Source organism: Astatotilapia calliptera, chromosome 1 (genome assembly GCF_900246225.1).
Source record: "Astatotilapia calliptera chromosome 1, fAstCal1.2, whole genome shotgun sequence".
Lineage (NCBI taxonomy): Eukaryota > Metazoa > Chordata > Actinopteri > Cichliformes > Cichlidae > Astatotilapia > Astatotilapia calliptera.
The window spans coordinates 17047172-17062374 of NC_039302.1; the positions used below are offsets into that span (position 1 = coordinate 17047172).

General features: G+C 40.3%; 1 protein-coding gene and 1 long non-coding RNA gene across 4 annotated transcripts in view; one reads left to right on the forward strand and one right to left on the reverse strand.

Annotated features, from left to right (window-relative positions):
• strc1 (stereocilin 1) overlaps window positions 1-15203 on the reverse strand; it is a 48779-nt gene that overhangs the window by 3482 nt on the left and 30094 nt on the right. The window lies entirely within an intron of this gene.
• Window positions 8440-12674, forward strand: LOC113021878 (uncharacterized). Of its 3 annotated transcripts, none has more exons than XR_003272371.1 (4): window positions 8440-8749; window positions 9450-9515; window positions 9866-10566; window positions 11969-12674. It is a non-coding gene; the product is annotated as an uncharacterized LOC113021878 (long non-coding RNA). The 3 variants fall into 3 exon arrangements; XR_003272374.1 differs by lacking the exon at window positions 8440-8749 and having other exon boundaries at window positions 8756-9515; window positions 9866-10021; window positions 10474-10566; XR_003272370.1 differs by lacking the exon at window positions 8440-8749 and having other exon boundaries at window positions 8756-9515.

The window sequence follows — 15203 nt, forward strand, 5'->3', positions numbered from 1 at the left end:
AATTCCTCAGAAATTAAAGGGTACTTGTATTCAATGCAATACAGCCAATACACTATAATTATGTCAATTTTCAAAAATTCATTAAAAATCATCCTGAGTAGTTGATGTCCAACTTTCAACACATCCCCCCTCTGGGACACCTACTGTACCTGTGTGCCAAGTTTCATCCAGATTTACTGTAGAATTCCTCAGAAATTAATGGAAACATTTATTCAATCTAATACAGTCAGTACAATAGAATTATGTCATTTTTCAAAAATTCATTAAAAATCATCCTGAGTAGTTGATGTCCAACTTTCAACACATCCCTCCTCTAGGACACCTACTGTACCTGTGTGCCAAGTTTCATCCAGATTTACTGTAGATTTCCTCAGAAATTAATGGAAACATTTATTCAATCTAATACAGCCAATACACTACAATTGTGTCAATTTTCAAAAATTCATTAAAAATCATCCTGAGTAGTTGATGTCCAACTTTCAACACATCCCTCCTCTAGGACACCTACTGTACCTGTGTGCCAATTTTAATCCAGATTTACTGTAGAATTCCTCAGAAATTAATGGAGACATTTATTCAATCTAATACAGTCAGTACAATAGAATTATGTCATTTTTCAAAAATTCATTAAAAATCATCCTGAGTAGTTGATGTCCAACTTTCAACAGATTCCTTCTCTGGGACACCAACTGTACCTGTGTGCCAAGTTTCAGCCAGATTTACTGTAGAATTCCTCAGAAATTAAAGGGTACTTGTATTCAATGCAATACAGCCAATACACTATAATTATGTCAATTTTCAAAAATTCATTAAAAATCATCCTGAGTAGTTGATGTCCAACTTTCAACACACCCCCCCTCTGGGACACCTACTGTACCTGTGTGCCAAGTTTCAGCCAGATTCACTGTAAAATTACTCAGAAATTAATGGACATTTATATGCAATTCAATATAGCCAATACACTACAATTATGGAAATTTCAGAAATTCATTAAAAATCATCCTGAGTAGTTGAGGTTCAACTTTCAACACATCCCTCCTCCGGGAAACCTGCTGTACGTCTGGGCCAAGTTTCAGCCAGATTTACTGTAATATTCTTCAGAAATTGCAGGGAACTTATGTTCAGTGCAAGAAAGGCTGAAAGACGACCACCACTGAACAAGACACACAAGCTGAAACGTCAAGACTGGGCCAAGAAATATCTCAAGACTGGTTTTTCTAAGGTTTTATGGACTGATGAAATGAGAGTGAGTCTTGATGGGCCAGATGGATGGGCCCGTGGCTGGATTGGTAAAGGGCAGATAGCTCCAGTCTGACTCAGACGCCAGCAAGGTGGAGGTGGAGTACTGGTTTGGGCTGGTATCATTAAAGATGAGCTTGTGGGGCCTTTTCGGGTTGAGGATGGAGTCAAGCTCAACTCCCAGTCCTACTGCCAGTTTCTGGAAGACACCTTCTTCAAGCAGTGGTACAGGAAGAAGTCTGCATCCTTCAAGAAAAACATGATTTTCATGCAGGACAATGCTCCATCACACGCGTCCAAGTACTCCACAGCGTGGCTGGCAAGAAAGGGTATAAAAGAAGAAAAACTAATGACATGGCCTCCTTGTTCACCTGATCTGAACCCCATTGAGAACCTGTGGTCCATCATCAAATGTGAGATTTACAAGGAGGGAAAACAGTACACCTCTCTGAACAGTGTCTGGGAGGCTGTGGTTGCTGCTGCACGCAATGTTGATGGTGAACAGATCAAAACACTGACAGAATCCATGGATGGCAGGCTTTTGAGTGTCCTTGCAAAGAAAGGTGGCTATATTGGTCACTGATTTGTTGTTGGTTTTTTTTTGAATGTCGGTGAGGATTCCGCACGGCACTCCCCTCCATTCACCTCGCGAATCTCCGCTCTCTTCCAAACAAAGTCGACGAATTACTGCTCTTAAACCGGACTAACAAGGACTTTGCACGCTCTGCTGCCCTCTGCTTCACTGAAACCTGGCTCAGTGAGCGAGTCCCAGACGCTGTCTTAAATCTGCCGGGCTTCCAACTTCACCGGGCGGACCGCGAAACAGAGCTCTCAGGGAAAACAAAGGGCGGTGGAGTCTGCTTCTACATTAATGAAGGTTGGTGTACTGATGTCACAGTGTTACAGAAACACTGCAGCCCACACTTGGAAAGTTTTCTCATCAACTGTAAACCTTTTTATTCACCGCGGGAGTTTTCTTCCTTCATGCTGGTCGGAGTTTACATCCCTCCACAGGCCAACGCGAACAACGCACTGTGCGAGCTGGCTGACCAGATTACTACCCTGGAGAGGAAATTCCCGGATTCCTTTACAATTATTCTTGGGGATTTTAACAGAGCAAACCTAAACCACGAACTCCCTAAATACAGACAGCATATAGTCTGCCCCACCAGGGACAACATCATACTGGATCACTGCTACACCACTCTAAAAGATGCCTATCGCTCTGTGCCCCGGGCAGCTTTGGGACATTCTGATCACTGCATGGTCCATCTTATTCCAGTTTATAGGCAAAAACTCAAACGTGCCAAGCCTGTAGTCAAAACTGTGAAGAAGTGGACTAACACAGCAAAGCAGGAACTGCAGGACTGTTTCGACTGCACTGATTGGACTGTTTTTGAAGCTGCATCTGAGAACCTAGATGAGCTCACAGACACTGTGACATCATACATCAGTTTCTGTGAAGACGTGTGTGTGCCAACAAAGACCTTTTGCACATACAACAACAATAAACCATGGTTCACTCCTAAACTCCAACATCTTCGCAAGGCCAAGGAGGACGCCTACAGAAGTGGTGACAGGGTCCTGTACAAGCAAGCCAGGAACACACTGACCAAGGAGATCAAAGCAGCTAAAAGGATCTACTCCCAGAAGCTGGAAGAACGGCTCTCAGCCAACGACCCTGCATCAGTGTGGAGGGGCCTGCAGGAAATCACCAGCTACAGACGCCCCCCACCCACTATTGAAGCAAACAAAGACCTGGCCAACGAGTTAAACACTTTCTATTGCAGGTTTGAGACGGACAGACTCCCACGCCCCACCCTCCCCTCCCCAGGGACATTGCTTCAGACATTGACCCCCAACACACCTTCCACCTCTCCCCCCTTCACCCTGCCCCTCCCCAATCAAGACTCAACGACCACCCCCACCCTCCCCAATCCAGACTCAACGACCACCACCACCCTCTCCATCCCAGACTCAACGACCTCCACCACACCTCTCACCCCCCTTTCCTCCTCCCTGAAACTAAGAATACACACTCAGGATGTGAGCCGACTATTCCAGAAACAGAAGCCCAGGAAAGCCCCCGGACCAGATGGCGTCTCACCCTCCTGCCTCAAAACCTGTGCTGAACAGCTGGCTCCCATCTTTACTCGCATCTTCAACAGATCCCTGGAGCTGTGTGAAGTTCCCTCCTGCTTCAAACGCTCCACCATCATCCCTGTTCCCAAGAAACCCACCATCACAGGACTGGATGACTACAGACCTGTCGCCTTGACGTCTGTGGTCATGAAATCCTTTGAACGACTGGTGTTAGCCCATCTGAAAGACATTACAGGCCACCAGCTGGACCCTCTGCAGTTTGCCTACCGGGCAAACAGGTCAGTGGATGATGCAGTGAACATGGGGCTGCATTACATCCTGCAACACCTTGACCGCCCGGGAACTTATGCCAGGGTCCTGTTTGTGGACTTTAGTTCAGCTTTTAACACCATTGTGCCTGAACTTCTTTTCTCCAAACTCTCCCAGCTCAGCGTGTCACCAGCTACCTGTCAGTGGATCACCAGCTTCCTGACAGACAGAAAGCAACAAGTGAGGCTGGGGGAGATCACCTCTGAAACCCGGTCCCTCAGTATTGGTGCCCCTCAAGGATGTGTCCTCTCACCACTACTGTTCTCCCTCTACACTAACGACTGCACCTCCAATAACTCTGCTGTCAAACTCCTAAAGTTTGCAGATGACACCACTGTCATTGGCCTCATTCAAGATGGTGATGAGTCTGCATACCGGCAGGAAGTTGAGCGGCTGGTACTCTGGTGCAGTCAGCACAATCTGGAGCTGAACACTCTTAAGACTGTAGAGATGACAGTGGACTTCAGGAGACATCCCTCAACTCTGCTCCCCCTCACCATATCAGACAGCCCTGTGTCGACTGTGAAGATCTTCAAGTTCCTGGGTACAACCATCTCCCAGGACCTGAAGTGGGAGACCAACATCAACTCCATCCTCAAAAAGACCCAGCAGAGGATGTACTTCCTGAGACAACTGGGGAAGTACAGTCTTCCACAGGAGCTGCTGATCCAGTTCTACACTGCGGTCATTGAGTCTGTCCTGTGCTCCTCCATCACAGTCTGGTATGGAGCAGCCACTAAACAGGACAGGAGCAGACTGCAGTGGACTGTACGGGCAGCAGAAAGGATCATCAGCGCCCCCCTGCCCTCCATCCATGTTACAGGAAAAATGATTCTATGTTTCTTTACCTTCTTTTAAATGTACAAAGATGCCTTTTGTCTGCCCTCTGCCTATGGTTAGATTAGTTTAGAATTATCTTTTTAGACTTTCCCAGCAAACACATCTTGTTTCTGGGACATATTGTTTTAGATTGTTTTATCTTCCCTAGCTCTCTGCTGACGAGACTAGCACCATATATGGAGTTGTTTTATTTTATCTGTTTATTATTTGTTATCCTGTTCTCACTGTCTCTGTGCTCTGTGCCTATAAAAATTACCAAGCCACTGTGCATGGTGTGAGTTGTTCTTAGCAGCTCACCCGTGTACACGTTTGATAAAGAAAGTAACTTTGTCTCATTGTGTCTTTATTTCTCCTGGGTCTTTTACAGAGTTTTCCCCCAACATTTCTTGGTCCTTCGACAGCCGGATCACCTCCATCGTGTCCCATCTCCGTGACCAGTCCACGTTGTTCGCCTGTCGACAGCCCACTCACCAGGTGTGTGGAAAAAGACCAAGAGCGTTAAATTCGGGTCTTGGCCAACGTCTTAGAAAGCGACCCACGGTGGTGGGGCCCGATCGAGGTGGACCAGACCCGGCGACACCGACCAGGTAGATACAGACACACTGACACAATCTTGCGTAAAAGCGTATTTTAAATTCAGGGAATTTAAAATAGCGAAAGTAGCTCGTCGCGACTGGAAGCTCCCCACCTCTGTGGGTTTAAAGTAGCTCGTCGGCTGGTAGCTTGGAGCTCGTCGACTGGAAGCTCCCCACTTCTGTGGGTTAGGTTTGGAGCTCTGGGTAGCTCCCCCAGCTGGGTCAAGGGAATAAGTAGCTCGTCTACAGAAAGACTGGCAGCTCCCCTTATGATAAGGGTTCCGATCGCGCGAATAAGTGTGAATGTGAATGTATATGTGTGTATTGTTTTAATTAACGGAGCAAGCTGAATTTTCACGGTCCAATAAGAGACTGAGCTGCTCCTCCTGTGTTTTTTCTTTTACTGCTGTTCACTGACGTGCTGGTGAGTTGAGAGAACGGTCGAGTTCCGTCTCGTAAAGTTCACACCGCTTTTGGAAATAGTCCGAAAATAGAAGGGCGTGTGAGCAACCACTCTCGTCTCTAATACCAGCGAAGGTGATAGCAGCTGTATCGTGTATATATTACTTAAACAAAAATAAGTAAATACATAAATAAGATGGGTAATCAAGCAAGTGAAATTAAAACTCATTCCTGCTGACGAGCAGTGGTGAGAAAAGAAAAGTCCAGACGCCGGACAAAAACAGAGAGAGATTTAAGAAAACAAAATATAAACAGTCAGAAGAACAGAATCCAACTGCCAGTTTAGTAAAACCAGAAGACAAGACACTGTGCAGTGTCCACAATCCTTTTAGTAAACCATCACTCATTCCTGCAGCCGCATGTGCAGCAACACCCATATCAGGAAGAACATAATAATCCCTTATTAAGTGAAAACTAGAGATCAAAGTAGTTTGAGGTAGTTTAAAAGGGTTGAAAACAGACCCCACTGAGTAGATATAAATATAAAAAGTACGAAATAAAGATAAACAAAGGGAAAGTTACAGTAGAAATTATCTTTAGAGTATTTGAAATTAATAATAGCAAGGATAACAACCTGTAAAGTGATATTATCAATGAAACACAGTTGGCATGATGACCATGCCCACAATGTATAAAATGAATATAAAGCAAATAATTCACACGAAAATATTTTAATAAAATAAATAAGGTATATTAAGACTGTGTCACTGTTCAGCCAAGGACAGTGTGTGAAAAGGTAACTGTCTCCACCTTGGGAAAAGGATGATTCTGCAGGTCATCTGAAGCCCTTGATGGATACAAAATAAAATATAAATAATATATTATAATAGAACTGCCTGGTCCGCCATGCAACAGAGAGAACAAATGTGACCGCAGATTGGATGAATTCAAAATTATCTGTTTGCTGAATAAGATGATCCTAACTAACAAATTGGCTCAGTAGTAGTATAGTGGTACACACTGATAAAATATTATAATATGCTATTGCTGTTATATAAGACAAAGAGGATAATATTAACAATGACATAATATTAATATGAAGAGGCACCTTAATCGGTTATGATGTGAGGTGGATAATTGTTAAGCAGTAGTCTGCATCAAGCTTAAGGTTTGCTGAAACTCAGTGTAATGACATGTGAGATGAAGACAATACAGAGAATAACTAAACTAATGAAGTGCATAGAGGCACTTGACCAGCTTGAAACCTATCATCCTAGAATGACACATTGCTGAGATATAGAGCACACCTATAATAACAACCAATAAGCAAAACCCTGTAGACAACAGCTACAACTACAGGATTGAGAAGCTGAATTAAATATGTAGACACTGCTAAGCTGATGAGCATGTTACACATTTTCTTTTCTTTTTATTTATTTGTTTCTTTTAGAGCAGAAGCTGCTGTAACACACCCAAAGAAAGACTCTAGGTCTGACCAACCGTTTCAGTCATGGGCAAAAAGATGTCAGTCAATAAAATTCTAAAAGATAATTTATTGACAAAAGATATAGCAAGAGATAAAAGATAAAACAGTCCACTGTCCCACTTAAGAATTGTATAAAAACACACAGTCCCAAGGCCAGAGCCAGCTATGCCACACAGCCCAGTTGCACTCCACATGTTGCCTTTAACAGGGTTAGAAGTTGTCCTTGGAGACCCACCACCCTGCAAGCATATAGTCAGTGGTCACTCAAGCCTCTGCAACTCTGCTGCCTTTAGGCTGTGGCATATAATAGGCCCTGGCCTGCACAGAGAGACAAAACAACACAGCAGTGTTTGTAGTGTGGGCTATAAGAAGACCAGTGTATCAGTGCAATCAAGTACACCTGCCTCTAATTAGTCCAACCCCATTCCAGCCATTGGCTCACCAAAAATGTGACACACACAAAACCACTCCCAACCCAGTGCAACTTCACACAATAATATGGAGCTGAATTAACACAGGCACATTAGTCTACCATGTTACAAGCTGCATGCTATTACAAGCCAACAAATGCAGACTTCTGCCTTGTTCGGGTGGCAGCATTTTTCTTTTTTCTTTTGTGTCCTGACACGTTTATGTTTTTTGTTTTTGTTTGATTATTTTGTTGGTTTTGGAAACGAATTTAAACGAACTTGTGACAATACTTGAGAATCACAGTGACACATAGTGATTAGGCATATGATTGAAAAATGCCTAGGTTTAGAGCTGTGAGCTATGAGCTGTGAGCAATGCAAAGTTAAATATATATATATTTGTATAAATGGGAAACAACCCTAACTTGAAAGTTTGAAATGTGTGAGATCCATGAATTGTTTGAAGAACTAGAAATTATCTAAAAATGCCTTAAGTGAAAATGTAGAGTTGCATCTATTCTCCCAAACCAGAAAAAAAAAAAAAAAAAAAAAGGAGAAGAAGCATTCTGTAACTTAGAAATAAGGCTGACGTGTTGACAACAGACTAAAACACTAATCCGCAGGTGGCTATCAGGAACAGAGAGGCGAGCAAAGTCACAAACACCAAGGCTGCAGACAGCCACGCAGAAACAGCAGATAACATAGAGACAACGCCTGCTAGAACCGTGGAGAGGAAGGTCACTTCACACGAGATTGTAGGAGTAGGCCACAGAGAAATAATGCAAAACAGTTTTGAGGCAGCCACTTAAGAACTTATTTGACCTTACAGCACAGGCCGAAATTGTGTAGGTTACGCAGTAACCACAGATAGTAAAATAATAGAAGCAAAACCACTCTCTTCTTCATGTTCTGCACAGAGCGCTGAGCTGATAGCTGTGATACGCGAAAGTGAAATACACAAAGACAAACTAATAAACATACATACAGACAGCCAGTATGTTTTCTCTGCTGTGCATCATTTTGCAAAAAACACTCAAAAAAATGAATGAGGTGGATCGTTCAGTGTATATTAATTATTTATTTTCATTTTACTTAAAATATATGTTTTTGTTAAGTTAACATATGTTTTTCTAATCAAGTCTACGTAATTGTGTCTATTATTCAACGTACATAATACTAATGTGTTACTTGATCGCATAACATTTAAGTTAAGTCAATTAGGATCGATATACCTTGTATATCCACAAGGTGGCAGTAATGCAAAAACAGTTGTAATGAAACCGCGCAGAACAAGAAGGTTTCACGGCTTGTGCCTGCTCATGCGCAAGACTTCAAATTTAACTGAAAAAGGCTGTTTTGGCGCCAAGCTACTGTTTCTTTGAGAGGTAAGACCACTTTTTTCTTTGACTATGTTGTGTAGTATCTATATGTCCAGCATGGTTATATTTTGCGTTTGTCTTACAAGACATGTTATATCGTTTGCGTGCGCTTGTTTTACATTAGTTTTACTGGGTCCTGGACATGCTTATTTTGTGGACTGTGTAAGAAACATTTTTATTGTTTTTTGTTTTATTAAGGGATTAGCTACAGGGGTTCATGGGGTTATTCTTTCAAGGGGTTATTTTTCCATTTGCTTTCTTGGGATTCCTTTTCTGTAATCCGAGAGTCGGAAATATCGAATAGGATAGCAAGGATAGCATAAAGTGACATTTAAAATCCAAAAAGTCAAGGGCGAAAGCCACTGTGACACCATTGTTCTGCTCTATCAGTAATCTGTATTATGTAAAAATGGTCTGTAAATACAGCATGTTTCCTAGCGGAGTTATACATATCAATGTAGTTATAAATTACAGTTTGTGAAAGTACACACTTAATTTTTTTTAATAAAATTATTCAAGACATATGAGTGGACAGACAATGGAGGTCGACAGACCTGGTGATAATTGCTTCTATAGAAAGTTAGCACATGGCAGTGTCAATCTCTTGCTTTTCTTCTGAGTAGTATTTTATTTAGTTGTAATTCAAACAATAATTTGCTTCTTGAAATTAAGTAATGAATTTCTTGTTTTACTTTATAAATCTCAGATCCTGCCTTTACCTGCTCCCTCCTATACTGATGTGGTGTATGTGGTATTGCTGAGCTTGTATGTGGTATGTGAACTGTTATACTTTTAAAAACAAAACTGTTTTATAAGTTAAGTTTTCTTTTGTGACCCATCCCATGCCCCTGTTATTTCTTCTCCACATCTGAACCATGGTAAAGGTTGCAGTTCAAGGGCCTGAGGCATGAAATTCTTTTCAGATCAGCTGTGATCAATATTTTTTGGAACTTGATAAATAACAATAAAAGCTGTAATGGCTCCATTAGCATTTTGTGTAAATGTTTGTGTTAAAATTATAGCTTTAATGAGGTCTTACTACATTAGTTTTAGTTTGTATATGTGTACATATAGTATGTATATTTACAGTACAGTATGTTGTGTTTGTTGACATATTTTCAGGTGGAAGCAGAATATGTGAGGATTACTACTGCTGCACATGTTCCAAGGCTTTTTACACAACTTGACCAATACACTGACCAGCTCATAAAAGTCTTCAAGAAAAAAGGAGGCGTTGGAGGGAAGAAAATTAGACAAACTTTGGCCCCAGCCACACAGGTGCGTTATTCTGTTGGTAGCAAAATATTATGGCTAATAAGATCATTTTCAAATTTAAACAGCTAGTGTATGGTAGCTGCACAGTGCACTTACATTTATATTAAGCAAGACAAAGTTTGGTACTCAAAACGTTGGAAAATTTAAATTACCTAAACATATGTAAAATCTGATCCCTTGATTTAGGTTAAACCATAAGTGAATGTTTTTATGTTATGTTTTGAATGCAAAAAAGATGATGTATTAGTTTGTCTTTACCTCCATTATGGACATATATAATGTGGTGGAAACCCTGCCCAACAGGTTAACTATTCATGTCCATGTGATGATTAGTTGGTCTTGTGTACATGTCTATCTGTGCAGTGGATATGTCATTCATTTTGCGTATAATGTGAGTTTCTGTCATCCTAAAGTATATCTGTTTTCTCTTCCTGTATCTCTGCCACTCTCTACAGAAGGAAAGTATTGAAAAGGGGAGGGAGTGTATCCTCAGGGCACTACCTTTTTACCTGAATGAAGACCCAAGCATCCTCTTCAAAGAATAATTGGTTGGTAATTTTAGTTTAGTTTTTTATCTGTATTAAACCAAATTTTGAATAACTAATGTTGTTGCATGTTGTTGTTGTTGTAATTTGCATGGAACCTGTTTAAATGTTTTGGGAAATCTTCTTGTATACCCAAACTATGTATATTTTGAGTTATCTGATGATCTTGCTTTGTCTTTAAATAACTTTTGTGAATGCATGAGTGAGGTCAAGAAATGGCTGTTGGCAAATACTCTTATCCTCAATGAAAAAAAGACTGAAATTATGATTTTTGGCAGTAATGCTCTTCGCGCCAAACTTCAAGATGCCTTTGGCTTTCTTACTAGCTCTTTTTCTGATACTGTTAGGAATCTGGGTGTCATGTTTGACAGCTCCCTTAAACTTGATAAACAGGTGTCTGCTGTTGTCAGATCTAGCTTTTATCAGCTTCGCCTTATCTCCAGGGCCAGACACTATATCCCGTATAATGACTTAGAAAAGCTTATCCATGCTTTTGTAACGTCGAAATTAGATTATTGTAACTCACTTTATACTGGTCTCCATGTTACCCTTCTACATAGACTACAGATAGTTCAGAATGCTGCGGCACGTATTCTAACTAAAACCAAGAAGTTTGACCATATTACTCCTGTTCTTGCTGAACTGCATTGGTTACCTATCAAATACCGTATTCAATTTAAAATTCTGCTGTTTACTTTTAAAATTATCAATAATACAGCACCAATTTATCTTAAGGAACTTTTAACCCCCTATGCCCCTGCTAGGACTTTAAGGTCATCCTCGCAGTCATTGTTAGTTCAGTCTAGATCTCGATTGAAATCTAGAGGCGATCGATCGTTTGCTGTTGCTGCACCTGTGTTATGGAACAGCCTCCCGATTGGCATCCGGGAGTCTGATTCCATTTACTCCTTTAAAGCACGGCTTAAAACTTATCTCTTTAAACTTGCCTTCACTACTTGTTAAATGTTGACTTGTTAGCTGCGATTCATTGCATTTATTTTTATTATTTCTTTCTTTCTTGTTGTTCTCTATCATGGCGGCATAGAGTCTGTTTAACCTATGTGCTGCAGTCTATTCTATTAGTGGCTCTTATCTGTGAACATTGTCTGCTGTTCTTATTAATTTGATATTAATGCTCTTAACTGTATTATTTTATTTATTTATTTTTTTTAATTTTTTTCTTTTATGTAAAGCACTTTGGTATGCCTAGGCTTTTAATGTGCTCTATAAATAAAGGTTGTTGTTGTTGTTGTTGTATATTTATCGTTGAATCTGTAGTCTGAAATAGTGGCACACTGGGGTGCATGTTCCTAATATTGTGTTTACGTCATTAAAGGGTAGCTTTGGCCCTTTTTCTTTCTTTTTTTAAAACTGGATGCCATTTTTCTATGTTTTTGTGTCTAAGCTACAGCTGTTCAGAGGGAGCTGGAACAAATTACCCTTGCTATCTTTACCATCGAAAGAGCTGATGCCAGCACTCCTCCAGCCGATGTGGGTATAACCATCTAGTGTGTCCTGCATGACCTGGAAGACCTGGCCTCTGCATGTGCACTCTTAATGGGTGGGATATATGCACTGAATCTCAGTTAACCTCAAGACTGAAAGCTTTCTTTGAAGTACTTCAGAAGCTCTTCCTTCATCTGTATGTCAGCATACTCTTGACCAAGGTACAGTTGCTCAAGAATACACTGAATGAATAAGCCAACCTTTAATTTGGATGATGAATGTTCTGTCAGATGGACAGAAGTTTTTCGGAGGCTGAATGGGAATAAAATGGTAATTTGTAAATGACAGATAACGGGAAAATTACATTTAAGAGAAATTTAGAACATTTTGAAAAGTTTGTAAACTACTACAATTTGAGAGATTTTACTGTTGTGGGGGGCTAGTAAGAGACAATCAAAAGTATTGAGATTTAAAGGATTTAATTGAGAGATGATACTGCACCAGAAATGTTGAAGGGTGGTGTGTATATTAGCGTTCAAGGCATATTGTTATGAGGTGGAAATATGTTCATATTCAGTTTGTGTTACATTGTGTGCATTGTAAAGGTAATTGCAATACATACTAAAAATAAGGGTAAGTTAGGAGGTTGATCTGATATCCTCGTGTTGGTGTTGTTCCCAGATCATCATACTAAATGTTGTTCCAGGATCAACATTGCAAGTGACCAATCAGAATGTTGTGACGTCATACTTTTGCGACTTCGGGAAAAACCGGCGTAAAACAAAAAACTGTACTTAAGCTGCGTGAAACCGCCTCTGTCCGCCGATCAACTGACCCTAACCCTAACCCTAACCCTTTAATAAACAGTAAGCAGAATTGATATTGTCCTTGCAACATTGGAATTTCATAAATGCACGAATGGCTTGGCGCGCAAAAGAATAACGTCACAACAATGTGACAACATTTTCATGATGGTCTGGGAACAACACCAACACGAGGATATCAGATCATCCAAGTTGGGAATGCAGGATGAATGTATATTTTGTGGACTTTTAAAGACGAACAATTGTTTCCATGTTAAAATGTTTACATCTGAAGTTTTTTGCCCAAACACTAGTAAAATAAATGTTGACAGTGGCGAGTGTTAAATGGTTACTGCTGTGCTGTTGCAAAAAAACTGAACGCTGACAAGCTGTTTTATTGTTAGACCATAATGTTGGCATGTTTTGTTAAAGTTTTATTTGGGATGGTGATGTAATTTTCTTTGATTGCTAATATCAGTGGACTATTTATTATTATTATGATGATGATGATGATGATTGTTGTTGTTACATTTTTTTTTTTTTTTTTAAATTGTGGCTGTTGAGGTGGACACTTCACTTTGCATTGTTAAAGGAAAGCACTTCATTGGCATTGTGTTACTGGACTGACCCTAAGCAATCATTGCAAATAGCAACTTTGCTATCCATTTTAGACACTAAAAGAAAAAAACACTCACAGACCTTACTAGCATCACATGTGCATAACTCAAGTGTCATCTTATCAATGTGTTATGTGATCTTCAATGTGTTTTTTTTTCTCTCTTCTATTTCTGGTAGATACAGACATTTAATTTAAAGTCTTGATGTTGCATCTGTCTACATACTGTTAATTACTAACCCTAATGAGCTGTTGTGTTTTATTTTGGACTGGGTTTACACAAATGCTCACTGAATGTGTTGGCAATAAAAGAAATTTTAAAAAATAAGTTGGATGTACTTAATTCATTTGTGTGGAACCTGTTGACAAAATAGATTTATGTAAAACTAATAAAGCACAAGGTGGCTGAAAATATAATATTTGAATTAATCTAACTTAAATTTAACATTTTACTGCCACAAATAAGAAATGTGTTGAAGTAACTAATCTAAACTATCTAACCTGAAAATATATCATCTTTGTTCATACAACATAACTTGATTTAGTTAGTCTTAAATATGTCTTGTTAATCTTAAGTAGTTTTTTTTAAATTAGATGAACTAAAGATTTTTGCTTTAAACTAACATAATTCAATTTCGTGGAACCTGTTGACAAAATAATTTTAATTAAAGTCAACGTTTCATTTTTTTGAGTGAATTTGGCATAACAGAGGAATGATTACACCAACTGGAAAACCGGTTCACCATGCCAACCTCTTACAACGCCTACTGACTCTTTCATTACTACAGGCAACAATTTTGCTGACAGAGCAGCAAAATAGGCGGCACAACAGACAAACATCACATTGATGGCAGTAAACACACATCAGATTCCACTGGATGTGTTGAAAAATGAACAAAAGCAGCAAGCACAGCAGAGCAGGCAAAATGGCTAAAACACGGTGCAGTTCTGACAAACGACTTAATGATGTATTATGGCAAGCTAGTGTTGCCAAAATTCCTCCACAACATGGCGGCATTAGTGACTCATGGCTGTACGCATTTGTCAACGGGGGGACTGACCAGTATTGTCAACTCTCATTTCTACACTGTAAATTCTACACTGTAAATTTTGAAACCTCAGCAAAACAATTTGTCAGAACGTGCATGACGTGTCAAAAATATAATGCTCAGGGAAACCTGAGACCACACAATCCATATGGACTTTATTGAGCTAAATGAATGCCAAGGGTAAAAATACACCCTAGTGGTTATAGATGTATTCTCAAAGTGGCCAGAAATCTACCCAGTGAAAAAGGCAGATACAATTTCAGTAGCAAAATGTATGTCTAAGTTGTAGGAAAATAAAGAGATGATTGTAAATGACGAAGAATGTAATGATGTCTATCAAGTGTCTTGCAGATCACAGCCCGGTGACTGGGTTCTGATCAAAGTGCTCCAAAGGAAAAACTGGAGCTTGCAAAATTGCGGAACGACCATCCTGGATCCATCAGAGTCACTGCAGGCGAGTCAGTGAAGCCATCTAAACACAGCTGACGGCAGGCTTGCCCACTTGTTGTGATCTCGCCCGGTGGAGGGGTCAGCTTTCCTGGCCGGGGGGTCTACTCGCGACAGGAGGGTGTGTCCCGTCGTCATGAGGTGGTGGCTCTTAACAACTGCAGCGGCCCTGACCATGGCCGGGCTCCTCACCTTTGCTTCCGTGAGGGACAATAAGTCACGCTATATGAAGAAAAGGCAGACACTGTATGACAAAGGAAAGTACACCAAGTTTCCCCA